Consider the following 13,976-nt stretch of genomic DNA (forward strand, 5'->3'; position numbering starts at 1 on the left):
GGGGCTCCAACTGAAATCCTCTTCCCTCCCTTTTCTGTCATGGTCCTACTTCTGGACTTCACATGCTTTCTTCCAGAGACATCTCACAGGTACACTTTCCACAGCCTCAGCCTCCTCCTACCATTCCAGAGTGTCCAACATAAACAAACATATCTCTCTCTCTCTCTCTCTCTCTCTCTCTCTTTTTTAATCCAACACTAAGACATCACAAGTGCTTCAAGTGTGTTGAAGAGTGGCTCCCCAAAGGTCTTGTCCACCCAGAACTTCAGAATTTGACCTTACTTGGAAACAGGGTCCTCACAGATATAATGAGTTAAGATGAGGTCATGCTCGATTGAGGAGGGGCCCTAAATCCAGTGAGGGAAGTCCTTCTAAGGAGAGATATACACACACAAGATAACAGGCATAACTACAGTGATGCATCCACAAGCCAAAGAAAGCCAAGGACTTCAAGAGCCACTAGAATCTAGGAAGAGGCCAGGAAGGACCACCCCCGCCCCCATTCCCAAGCCTTCAGAGGGAGCATGGCCCTTGATCTCACACGTTTGGCCTCCCAAACAGGTGAGAGAGAACATGCCCGTTTTCAGTCACCCCCCTGCAGCCCTAGCAAGTTAACAGAATGTTGTTCTGTACCTTGCTTTTCTCACTCAACCTGTCTAGAAGACAGTGGCACTGTCTCCCTTCTTTTTTTCTATAAACTGTGGAAGTATTCCAGTGTATATAGACTGTGACTAAATAATCTGTCTTCTGTTCAACATTTAGGCCATTTCCAATCATGAAACTTCCACAGATAGTGCAGCAATGACTGTCTGTACAGACAGCTGGGTGCCCTCCCTCCCCCTCCCCCCAGGGGGGGGAAGTACATAGGTAGAGGCAGGTACTTTTACATTCTTGTAAACTATTGCAAAAGGGCCCTCCCAGGAGATCAGACACTTGACATTCTTAAAAGCAAGGTGTGAAAGTTTTTCATTGGCTCACTCATTTGTTTAATTGTCCTGATTTGTCATATTTCAAATCAATGTAAGTTTGTTGCCACGAATAAAACAACACAATACAAAGATGTCTATATTTGTGTCTCTGTGTCTCTCTTCTTATAAAGACACCAGATCTGACATCTTTCTCTTGCACTTCCTTCCCCTCCTTCTCTCCTTTATGGTATTACTGGTGTCAACACCCAGCCCTCCGCATCTTTCTCCTCGTTCACACTAATATATGTGGACATACATACACATAGAGAGGAAGTTTGATCGTTTGTCCTAATAAAATCAAATAACCAGATCCATGTAACTTGTCTTCCTTCTTCACAATAGGCAAATCTGCAAGTCAGTATTATAATTTCTTTTATCCTCTAGACACAATCACTCACATTCAGATATCATCCTCCATCAGTAGGATTTATAACAGGCATGCTGAGGGCTGAGCATTATAGATATTTTCAGGACAGTCTTGAAATCTCTCTTTTTTTTCCACCTCTTCTTCCTTCTCCCTTCTCCCTTCCTTCGCCTGCAGCCCTAACAAGCAGCCCTGATGGGCAGCCTTCACTCCCTTTTTCATGCTCACCTATCTGTTACAAAAATACACACATATATACAAGTGTGGGGTTGGGGTCACGTTTTGCTTGCTATGGGGTTGCTTTGCAAAAACTGGGATCATAATAGCACCCATGACCATTTCTTATTTTTCTCACTCAATAATCAAATCCCTCAGGTAAAGCCTTCTGAATCTTTTAATGGCTACGCAAAATTTCCTGCCAGAGGGACTCTGCTTTGTTTCCAGCTGTTGTCGAGGTGGTGGATTTTGTTTTGGTGTTTTTTTTTTTTTGACATTATGAATAATTCCACAGTAACATTCTGGGGACATTGATCCTCTAGCTCTCTTTTTTGTTCTTGCTGCCTACTCCCTCCTGGTTGCTGGTTTCCTAGTGCATTTTGTAACTTGGGCTTTTTTGCTCAAGTTCAACAAGCAAGTTGGGTTGAAGGTGTATCCCCCCTCTGAAGAGGTTCTGCTTTTGCTTCTGCAAGGTATCCCCAAGTTATCAGTCCGAAATCACTTTTTTATTGTAGCAAAATATACCTAATATAAAATTTACCATCCTAACCATTTTTTTTTTTTTTTTAAGCACACAGTTCTACGGTGTTCAGTACTTTCATATTGTGCCACCAACCTCGAAGACTCTTCATCTTGGGAAGCAGAAACCCTAGCAACTTTAAACAACTCCCTATTTCCTCCTCCCCTCATCCCTAGGCAACCACCATTCTACTTTCTGTCTCTATGAATTTTCCAGCCTAGAATTTCCTGGCCTAGAGACTCTAGAATCACATGAGTAGTGTAAGTTGGATCGCAAATTCAAAAGAGGGCAGGAGTGTGGTTATAAATTTCTCAGAAGAGGCCTTTCCCAACCAAACCCGGGCCAGGTTAGAAGAGATTCCTGCTCGCTGCCTTTGAAGGTGAGTGTATTTTTTCTGGCCTTTCATTGGAAGTTTAAACCCTGAAGGGTCCCAGATGTATGTGGGAGTCACAGTTCTACCTCTCTGCTTCATATAAGATCAAAACTGTGTCCGTTGTCCCTATGGCTATTCAGACGCAAATCCCTGCCTTATCCGGACCAGCAAAAGATGCTCAGAGCAGGCAAAGCTATCTCACTCCCTGCCCAGACAGGCTGTCAACTTCCCTTTATGTCTCTTCTCCAAGGGCTATCCTATTTCCATGCAGCTATGCATAAAAAGCATGTCGACTGTCTTCTATCCTAAGTTTCCAGATGTTTTAGAGAGTTTTTTCCCCACAAACTATCAAATCCTCCATCTTAATGAAAAGGAATCTCCCTTATATTTCTTTCTCCTTGCATGAGTTATTTTAGCCTTGAACTTTTGATGCCTCCTGCCTTATTTCTCCCCTGGAACTAGAGCTCTAGTATTCACCAGGCACAGCCCCCAGTGGACACACAAGGAATTCTCGGTGAAACCCAGGAGAATGAGGGAAAAACAGCCAGAACTCTCTGTCAGGATTGGGGGAGGGCCATGGAGATGGTGCTGCCTCTGGTTCAGGGATGTGTGGGGCCCATAAAACTTGCAATGATAATGTTGGGCAAGGCCCATAGGATGGAGCTGGGACTACCTTCAATGGGACAACGATGATAATAATAGTGGCTAATGTTAGTTACTTTTGTCACTTAATCCCTACATATGCAAACACACACACACACACACACACACACACACACACACACACACACACACACACATATCAGAGTTAGAATTCTCACCCTCATTTTAAAGATGAAGAAACCACACTGATGGTTACCAAGGGAGGTGGGTAGGGGGATGGGGGAAATACATGAAGGGGATTAAGAGTACACTTATTGAGATGAGCAGTGAGTGATGTATACAATTGTTGAATCACTATATATTGTACACCTGAAACTAATATTAACACTGTGTGTTGACTATACTGGATTTAAAGAAAAAAAAAGAATGCACGCATAAAAAAAAAAAAAAAAAAGACCAGCTTTCATATAGAAGTTCCCCTTGCTATTATTAAAATTGCCATCTACCAAAAAAAAAAAAAAGAGGAAACCAAATCTCAGAAAGTTTGGCAACTTGCCCAAGGTCACATGGTAACAAATAGGAGAGGAAGTAATCAAATCTAACTACGTCCGGCCCCAAAGCTCTTGCTGATAACTCTGCATTAGGGGATGGTCTGCAAACAAAAGGAAAAGACCACATTCCCCTGCCAAGCAGCTTTATGCTGCTAGAGGAGACTGCCTGTGGGGCCAAGAGAAGCTGCTTCAGGGGATGGAGCCCATGAGGATCTGGAGGGGGGCGGAGTGAACTGAGCACCCTGCAACTTCAAACTCAGAACCCAGAGTCTGTATGCATGACTTGAGCTGGTCAGGGCAGGCCACTCCGGCCAGAGCTCAGGGCCGATGGGCCTAGAAAGGAGCCATTCCTCGTCACCATGGATGGGTTGGCCCTCTGTGCTTCCTCAGAGGCTGTGGCCCTTGCCCTCAGTCTCCCCTAATCCCTCCCAGTCTGGCTTTACTCAGGGCTGGGAGCTCAGCTTTCTTGCCTTCAGAGCTGAGCAGCTGAGCTGGCTAGTCAGAGACACCTTGGTTCTGCCAAGCCCATGTGAAGGCTCCTCACAGGAGAGGGAAGACAGCCTCTTGGCCCACCACCCCACCAGGGCTGGTGATGCTAAGATTCCAATTAGTGAGGAATCAGTCTCTGAAGCAGCACACACAGGGAACACGAGAATGGAGGAGAGGAAGAGGTGAATCAATTCAGATTCAGGAAGCTTCTGGGCCCAATAAAACATCCAACATCCCCTCACTTCTCCTAAATGCTTTCTCCCAGGTCCAATCCAGAAACAGCTATCAACAGATTCTCACATCAACCAGTAAGTAACCATCAAGTCAGTGCTTTTCATCAAGTCTAATGCACAACTGACTGCAAAATGCACCAATATTTCATATTCCACTAAGAAACAAAGAAGAGGAACTGAACTATCAATTATATCATGATATGCCATTGATCCTGATTCCAAAGGAGATGTTAAAATGTGATAAGTGAGGGAAAGGTGTATTTTGCAATCTATAGAATATGGTAACACTAAGAGCCCTGTTGTTGACTTGCTTTTTTGCCTGAGGGTTACAGAATATTTCCATGCGCAATGCCTGACTGCTGATGGCTAGTATTCAGGCACTGATATATGCCCATTCTACACTATGGGGTATTCAGTTCCCTGCTCTTATAGAAATCACAGTCTAGGTGGTGATCTTGGAAGCGGGCCAAAAGAACATCTGCAGAATAAAGGCCAGTCTCTATGGTGTGAACAATAAACATCATAGGTGTTTGGAGAAGAAATGTACTGGAGTTGGCCTGCTGGTCAAAGGAGGCTTCATGCAAGGAAAGGGGATAGATAATTAGGCTATAGGATGAAGGGTAGATAATGGGGAAGAGAAAAGACACTGAGGAGGGAGAAGTGGGGATAAAGTGAACAAGGCATGGAGAAGAGGCCCGCGTAGCAGATACTCTGGACAGCAAAGGGAAGGTTATTCATCTGGAGCAAAGAAGCTGTGTTGGGATGTAATGGGAATCTACGCTGAACAGGCAAGACAAGGCTACACTACAGGTGGTCTTGAAAGCCAAGCAGTTATTGATGTGACAGGCAGCAGGGACCCAGTGCAGATTCTTGAGCAGGGGAATGACCTGATAAGAACGTTAATTTAGGGAGCACTGATGTGCAAGATGAGTGAAAGGCAGAAGCTGGAGGCAAGAGTACCAACATACCAACCATCGCCCCGTAAGCCCCGTGACAAAGGAAGATAACCTCTAAGGCGGGGGGGGGGGGTGTCTAATGGAGGCTCATGTGCCTGGAAGGGGCTGAGGGGCAGTTCTCCCATGCAGTTTGAACCATGCCTAGATGGAAAAAAGTCCTAGATCCTTTTAAGAACTGTCTCTTCAAGACGCTGGCCTCCCAGGCAATTCCCTGGTGCATGTATTCCAGGGAATCTAAATGTATAAAGAACCATCATCTACTCAGTAAAATGGGTGCCATTCAATAGAAGCAGGGGCTGAAGGACACACTGCTTACGTTTGTATAGAATGTAATCATCATGTAAGTGAATCCTTTCTGCCTGTAGGAATTAAAGAGCTCTATTTGGTAAAAGGCACATATGTCTGATACATGTTCATTGATAAAATATTGCAGTTTTTCTGCATTGGCCCTACCTGACAATTTGTAGTAAGAACCATAAAATCAGTCAAACCCTGTTAAGGAGTAACTCCTCTTTACAAGGTGGGTCCTAAGACTATAACCAAGTCAAAAATGGCCCTAAGCAGCACCATTTGGAGAGTCGAGAGCCAGAGAACTACCCCACAGCCAAACAGAGGGGAAGGGTCTCAGCTCAGCCAGAGGGTCAGCATCTGAGCTGCTTAAGTGAGGCATGTACAAACATACCAAGTTGGACAGAAGGACTCCTATTGCGTGTGCCTCTACCCGGAGCGCTACAGAGGGTGCTCTGTGACACTACAGAGGCAATGTAGTGTTACAGCAGAAGCATAGATTTGGCTTCAGAGCCCATTTCTTCATGTGTAAAAACGGGAATGAAATTTCAGTCACTGGCCCTCGTCCTGATCAGTGATGAGCTATTATTACTACATGTATGACACACACAAAATAACCAGACGCAAAAATTCTTAGCAGGGCTGGGGGATGGGTGCAGGGCAGCATACATATGGCTGTAGGGCATCCACTGGCTCTAATGTTTGAGGCACAGGTGGGAAGTGGGATGCCAGAGAGTCCAGGGCCATGTCTAAAAATGTTACCTCCAGGGGAGGAGCCAAGATGGCGGGACAGCAGGGAAGCTTTTTGTGTGTCTCGCGTCCATGAAATACAGCCAGACCAACACTAAACCATCCTACACACCTAGAAAACTGAATGGAGGATTAACACAACAATCTGCACAACCTGAACCACAGAATTCAGCAGGTAAGCGGCGTGGAGAGCTGAACTTGGGGAGCGAGAAGCTGCAAAAGGTAGGGAACCGCTTTTGCGGGCGGAGAGAAGACGGAGACTGGGGAAGGGGGGGGAGAATACAGGAAAAGCACCCCTTCCCAAAAGCAGCTGGAGAGAAAGTGGAAAATTGGAAACAGCCACAGGGACTAAACTAAAAAGGGAGAAGGGAGAAAGGAGAAAGGAGAGGGTTTAAATTCCATTAAGACTGTAAACAAGGGGAGCGCAAAGGCTACAACTCCGCAGCTCGATAGCTGGCGGTACTCTGGTGGGAAGGGCAAATCCCCAGGAACAGAGTGGGGTCCGGGAGGTTGTCGGGCCACACGGGGAAGAGCGGTTCCACTGCTGGAAGGACATCTGGTAGAGACTGCTGAAGCCACCTGGTCCCAGCAGACCCTGGAAGTCGGCCACATTCACTGGTGCTGGGGCAAGATTGTTAAGAGTGAAGCCTGGTGCCAGATGTGTGTTGTGATTTTCCATAATCCCTGAGACGCTGCTGCTACACTGTCTCGCGAACTTTTTCTGGGGCGGGCTGGCACCTGGCCATGGTCTCGGGGCACCGGCAACAACAGGGTCCAGCAGGCGTTCCTGGGTGCAGCCGATATTCAGCAAATGCTCATTTGCCCATTGCTCGGTGAGACCCTCCCGCAGAGGGGCAAAAGGGGCCAAAGCCGCAGTCCTTCGGAAGTAAGGGGCTGGGGAAAACAGCCACATCTGAGACAAAACATGGGAGACAGGTAATGCCTGGGGCCTGGTCACAGAGAGTGAAAAAGCGGGGAGTGGACAAGAGCTGAAGACAGAGGACAGGTGCGCAATTGCTGATCTGCGTTGGGGGAACAGACTGGGTAGCTGGGTGGGGCCATTTTCACCACTCCTGCGCATGCGCATAAGCACCTAGGAGCGCCACAACAATCCACCCCAGTAGGCTAGCAGCGCCATCTAGTGGAGAGCAGAGCTGTTACACTGAGCCCTGCCCAACTAGGCCAACTTCGCTCTTCAAGAACATAAGTCTCACCGCCGGCTTAGTTTATGGACTATAAAGGGCTACATAGACTGACTTCTAGGAGAAAATGAAGCAATTTCAGCCCTACTTCAATCTGTTAGCAGGTTCATCTATTCAATTTTCTTTCTTTTTTTTTTTTCTTTTTCTCTTTTACAATTCTTTTTTCTTGAATACAGAAAAAAATTCATTTTTAATTTCAATTTTTATTAAAAATCTTTCTTTAATTTTTATAACTATATTTTTTACTTTTGTGTAAATTTTTTCAAATTCTACTGTACTTCCATCATTTTATTTTAGTCTATTTCAGTGTACTCACCTTTTCAAATTTTCAAACAATTTCCTTTTTTTCTTTCTTTTTCTTTTTTCTCTTGTTTCTTTTCTTTTTCTTGAATGCAGAAAGAGAAAAATTTCATTTTTACTTTCAATGTCTATTAAAAATATTTTCATTTAATTTTTATTACTATATTTTTTGCTTTTATATAAATTTTTTTCAAATTCTATTTTACTTCCATCATTTTATTTTAATCTACTACAGTGTATTCACTTTTTCAAATTTTCAAATGATTTCTTTTTTTTTCTTTTTTTCTTTTTTGTTTTTTCTTTTTCGTTTCTTTTCTTTTTTCTTAAATACAGAAAATGAAAAACCTCATATTTATTTTTAACTTTTATTAAAAATATTTTTCTTTCTGGGTGTTGTATGGAAACCAATTTGACAATAAATTTCATATATTGAAAAAAAATGTTCTTTAATTTTTTTCTACTATATTCTTCATTTTTGTGTATATTTTTTCAAATTCTTTTTTACTCCCATCATCTCATTTTAGTCTATTTCAGTGTATTCGTTTTTTCAAAATCTCAAACAATTTCCTTTCTCCCCCCCTTTTTTTCCCTCTAATCTGTCAAACCACTTTCAACACCCAGACCAAAACACACCTAGGATCTAGCATCATCTATTAGATTTTTGTGTGTTTTTTTTAATTTTTAATTTTAATTTTTTTTATTTTAATTTTTTTAATTTCAATTTTTCTACCTCATTAATTCCTTTCTCCCTTCAAAAGTACAAAACAAAGGAATTCACCCCAAAAGAAAGAGCACGAAGAAATGACAGCCAGGGATTTAACCAACACAGATACAAGCAAGATGTCTGAACCAGAATTTAGAATCACGATAATAAGTATACTAACTGGAGTTGAAAACAGATTAGAATCCCTTCCTGCAGAGATAAAAGAAGTAAAAATAGCCAGAATGAAATTAAAAATGCTCTAACTGAGCTGTAGTCAGGGATGGATGCATCAGTGGCAAGGATGGATGAGGCAGAACAGAGAATCAGCAACACAAAGGACAAACTTATAGAGAATAATGAAGCAGAAAAAAAGAGGGAGATTAAGGCAAAAGAGCACGATTTAAGAATTAGAGAAATCAGTGATTCACTAAAAAGGAACAACATCAGAATCATAGGGGTCCCAGAAGAGGAAGAGAGAGAGATAGGGGTGGAAGGGTTATGTGAGCAAATCATAGTGGAAAACTTTTCTACCCTGGGGAAAGACACAGACATCAAAATCCAGGAAGCACAGAGGACTCCCATTAGATTCAACAAAAACCAACCATCAACAAGGCATATCACAGTCAAATTCACAAAATACTCAGGCAAGGAGAGAATCATGAAAGCAGCAAGGGAAAAAAAGTCTCTAACATACAAGGGAAGACAGATCAGGTTTGCAGCAGACCTATCCACAGAAACTTGGCAGGCCAGAAAGGAGTGGCTGGATATATTCAGTGTGCTGAATCAGAAAAATATTCAGCCAAGAATTCTTTATTCAGCAAGGCTGTCATTCAAAATAGAAGGAGAGATAAAAAGTTTCCCAGACAAACAAAAATTAAAGGAGTTTGTGACCACTAAACCAGCCCTGCAAGTATACACACACACACACACACACACACACACACACACACACACCAAAAGCAACAAAAGATTAGAAAGAACCAGAGAATACCACCAGAAACTCCAACTCTACAAGCATCATAATGGCAATAAATTCATATCTTTCAGTACTCACTCTAAACATCAATGGACTCAATGCTCTGATCAAAAGACACAGGGTAACAGAATGGATAAGAAAACAAGATCCATCTATATGCTGTTTATAAGAGACCCACTTTAGACCTAAAGACACCTTCAGATTGAAAATAAGGGGATGGAGAACCAATGATCATGCTAACGGTTAACAAAAGAAAGCCAGAATAGCCATACTTATATCAGACAATCTAGACTTTAAAATAAAGACTGTATGAAGAGATGCAGAAGGACATTATATAATAATCAAGGGGTCTACAGACCAAGAAGACCTAACAATTGTAAACATTTATGTGCCAAATGTGGAAGCACCCAAATATGGAAGCACCCAAGTATATAAATCAATTAATCACAAACATAAAGAAACTCATCAATAGTAATACCATAAATAACAGTAGGAGACTTCAACACAGCAATGGACAGATCATCTAATCAAAAAATCAACAAGGAAACAATGACTTTGAATGACACACTGGACCAGATGGACTTAACAGATATATTCAGAACATTTCACCATAAAGCAGCAGAATACACATTCTTCTCCAGTGCACATGGAACGTTCTCCAGAATAGACCATATACTGGGACACAAGTCAGCCCTAAGTAAGTCCAAAAAGATCGAGATCATACTGTGCATATTTTCAGACCACAATGCTATGAAACTTGAAATCAACCACAAGAAAAAATTTGGAAAGGTAACAAATACTTGGAGACTGAAGAACATCCTACTAAAGAATGAATGGGCTAACCAAGCACTTAAAGAGGAAATTAAAAAGTATATGAAAGTCAATGAAAATGATAACACCACAACCCAAAACCTCTGGGACGCAGCAAGGGCGGTCATAAGAGGAAAGTATATAGCAATCCAGGCCTTCCTAAAGAAGGAAGAAAGATCTCAGATACACAATCTAATCTTATGCCTTAAGGAGCTGGAAAAAGAACAGCAAATAAAACCCAAAGCCAGCAGAAGACAGGAAATAATAAAGATTAGGGCAGAAATTAATGCTATCAAAACCAAAAAAAACAGCAGAACAGATTAATGAAACCAGAAGCTGGTTCCTTGAAAGAATTAACAAAATTGATAAACCACTAGCCAGTTTGATCAAAAAGAAGAAGGAAAGGACCCAAATAAATGAAATCAAGAATGAAAGAGGAGAGATCACCACCAACACAACAGAAATAAAAACAATAATAATAGAATATTATGAGCAATTATATGCCAATAAAATGGGTAATCTGCAAGAAATGGACAAATTCCTAGAAACGTATACACTACCAAAACTGAAACAGGAAGAAATAGAAAATTTCTTTAGAAATTTCTTTAGAAATAGAAAATAGAAAATACCCATAACCAGTAAGGAAATCGAATTAGTAATCAAAAATCTGCCAAAAAAACAGGAGTCCAGGACCAGATGGCTTTCCAGGGGAATTCTACCAAACATTTAAGGAAGAGTTAACACCTATTCTCTTGAAGCTGTTCCAAAAAATAGAAATGGAAGGAAAACTTCCAAACTCTTTCTATGAAGCCAGCATTACCTTGATTCCAAAACCAGACAGAGACCCCACTAAAAAGGAGAACTATAGACCAATTTCCCTGATGAACATGGATGCAAAAATCTTCAACAAGATATTAGCCAACCAGATCCAACAATACATTAAAAAAATTATTCACCACAACCAAGTGGGATTTATACCTGGGATGCAGGGCTGGTTGAATATCTGCAAAACAATTGACGTGATTCATCACATCAATGAAAGAAAGGACAAGAACCATATGATCCTCTCAATAGACGCAGAGAAAGCATTTGACAAAATACAGCATTCTTTCTTGCTAAAAACCCTCAAGAAAGCAGGGATAGAAGGATCATACCTCAAGATCATAAAAACCCATATATGAACAACCCAATGCTAATATCATCCTCAATGGGGAAAAACTGAGAGCTTTCTCCCTAAGGTCAGGAACAAGACAGGGATGTCCACTCTCGCCACTGTCATTCAACATAGTATTGGAAGTCTTAGCCTCAGCAATCAGACAACACAAAGAAATAAAAGGCATCTAAATTGACCAGGAGGAGGTCAAACGTTCACTCTTCACAGATGACATGATACTCTATATGGAAAACCCAAAAGATTCCACCAAAAAACTGCTAGAATTGATTCATGAATTCAGCAAAGTGGCAGGATATAAAATCAACACACAGAAATCAGTTGCATTCCTATACACCAACAATGAAGCAACACAAAGAGAAATCAAGGAATCGACCCCATTTACAGTTTCACCAAAACCCATAAAATACCCAGGAATAAATCTAACCAAAGAGGTGAAAAATCTATACACTGAAAACTATAGAAAACTTATGAAAGAAATTGAAGACACAAAAAAATGGAAAAATATTCCATTCTCCTGGATAGGAAGAAGAAATATTGTTAAAATGTTGATACTACCCAAAGCAATCTACACATTCAATGCAATCCCTATCGAAATAACACCAGCATTTTTCACAGAGCTAGAACAAACAATCCTAAAATTTGTATGAAACCAGAAAAGACCCCGAATAGCCAGAAAAAGAAAACCAAAGCAGGAAGCATCACAATCCTGGACTTCAAGCTATACTACAAAGCTGTAATCATCAAGACAGTATGGTACTGGCACAAGAACAGACACTCAGATCAATGGAACAGAATAGAGAACCCAGAAATGGACCCCCAAACGTATGGCCAACTAATCTTTGACAAAGCAGGAAAGAATATCCAATGGAAAAAAGACAGTCTCTTCAGCAAGTGGTGCTGGGAAAACTGGACAGCGACATGCAGAAGAATGAACCTGGACCACTTTCTTACACCACACACACAAAATAAACTCAAAATGGATGAAAGACCTCAATGTAAGACAGGAAGCCATCAAAATCCTCGAGGAGAAAGCAGGCAAAAACCTCTTTGATCTTGGCCACAGCAACTTCTTACTCAACACGTCTCTGGAGGCAAGGGAAATGAAAGCAAAAATGAACACTGGGACCTCATCAAAATAAAAAGCTTCTGCACAGTGAAGGAAACAATCAGCAAAACTAAAAGGCAACTGACAGAATGGGAGAAGATATTTGCAAATGACATATGAGATAAAGGGTTAGTATCCAAAATCTATCAAGAACTTACCAAACTCAACACCCAAAAAACAAATAATCCAGTGAAGAAATGGGCAAAAGACATGAATAGACACTTCTCCAAGGAAGACATCCAGATGGCTAACAGACACATGAAAAAATGCTTAACATCAGTCATCATTAGGGAAATACAAATCAAAACCACAATGAGATACCACCCCACACCTGTCAGAATGGCTAACATTAACAACTCAGGCAACAACAGATGTTGGCGAGGATGTGGAGAAAGAGGATCTCTTTTGCATTGTTGGTGGAAATGCAAGCTGGTGCAGCCACTCTGGAAAACAGGATGGAGGTTCCTCAAAAAACTAAAAATCGAACTACCCTATGACCCAGCAATTGCACTACTAGGCATTTATCCACGGGATACAGGTGTGCTGTTTCGAAGGGACACATGTACCCCAATGTTTATAGCAGCACTATCAACAATATCCAAAGTATGGAAAGAGCCCAGATGTCCATCGATGGATGAATGGATAAAGAAGATGTGGTATATATATACAATGGAGTATTACTCAGCAATCAAAAGAATGAAATCTTGCCATTTCCAGCTACACGGATGGAACTGGAGGGCATTATGCTAAGTGAAATTAGTCACAGAAAAACAAAAATCATATGACTTCACTCATATGAGGACTTTAAGAGACAAAATAGATGGAACATAAGTGAAGGGAAACAAAAATAATATAAAAACAGGGAGGGGGACAAAACAGAAGAGACTCATAAATATAGACAACAAACAGAGGGTTACTGGATGGGTTGTGGGAAGGGGGATGGGCTAAATGGGTAAGGGGCACTAAGGAATCTACTCCTGAAATCATTGTTGCACTATATGGTAACTAATTTGGATGTAAATTTTAAAAAATAAAAAATAAAAAATGTTACCTCCAACCTGACAGGGAGACCCAAGTGAGGAAGCCAACTTGGCCAAGAGCTGCCACTCAGATAATCAGTCCTCAGCCGCCCACTGCCTCTCTTTGGCTCTTCATCACAGGCCTGTCTGACCTTCTGTGCCTCTGGGGACACCCTGGCCACTCCCCTGGCAGTGTTGGTGTCTATATGGATAAAAATCCTTTTTCTTCATGTCAGCCAAACAAAGTTAGGCTGGTCACCAGAAGAATGTGTCTAAGAAGCTAGAGAGGAAAGAAAATTAAGGAATTAAAATGCAGCCACCGAGGGTGCCTGGGTGGCTGTCGGTTAAGTGGCTGACTTAGGCTCAGGTCAATGAT

The 13,976-nt window shown here is 41.6% G+C and overlaps 1 protein-coding gene and 1 long non-coding RNA gene across 5 annotated transcripts in view; one reads left to right on the forward strand and one right to left on the reverse strand.

Annotated features, from left to right (window-relative positions):
- The window catches only part of IL34 (interleukin 34), an 85,318-nt gene that overhangs the window by 50,429 nt on the left and 20,913 nt on the right, over positions 1–13,976 (reverse strand). The window lies entirely within an intron of this gene.
- Positions 2,335–4,610, forward strand: LOC122234045. The gene is made up of 2 exons (XR_006211763.1): positions 2,335–2,447; positions 4,350–4,610. It is a non-coding gene; the product is annotated as an uncharacterized LOC122234045 (long non-coding RNA).

The sequence above is a fragment of the Panthera tigris genome, chromosome E2 (genome assembly GCF_018350195.1).
Source record: "Panthera tigris isolate Pti1 chromosome E2, P.tigris_Pti1_mat1.1, whole genome shotgun sequence".
Classification (NCBI taxonomy): domain Eukaryota; kingdom Metazoa; phylum Chordata; class Mammalia; order Carnivora; family Felidae; genus Panthera; species Panthera tigris.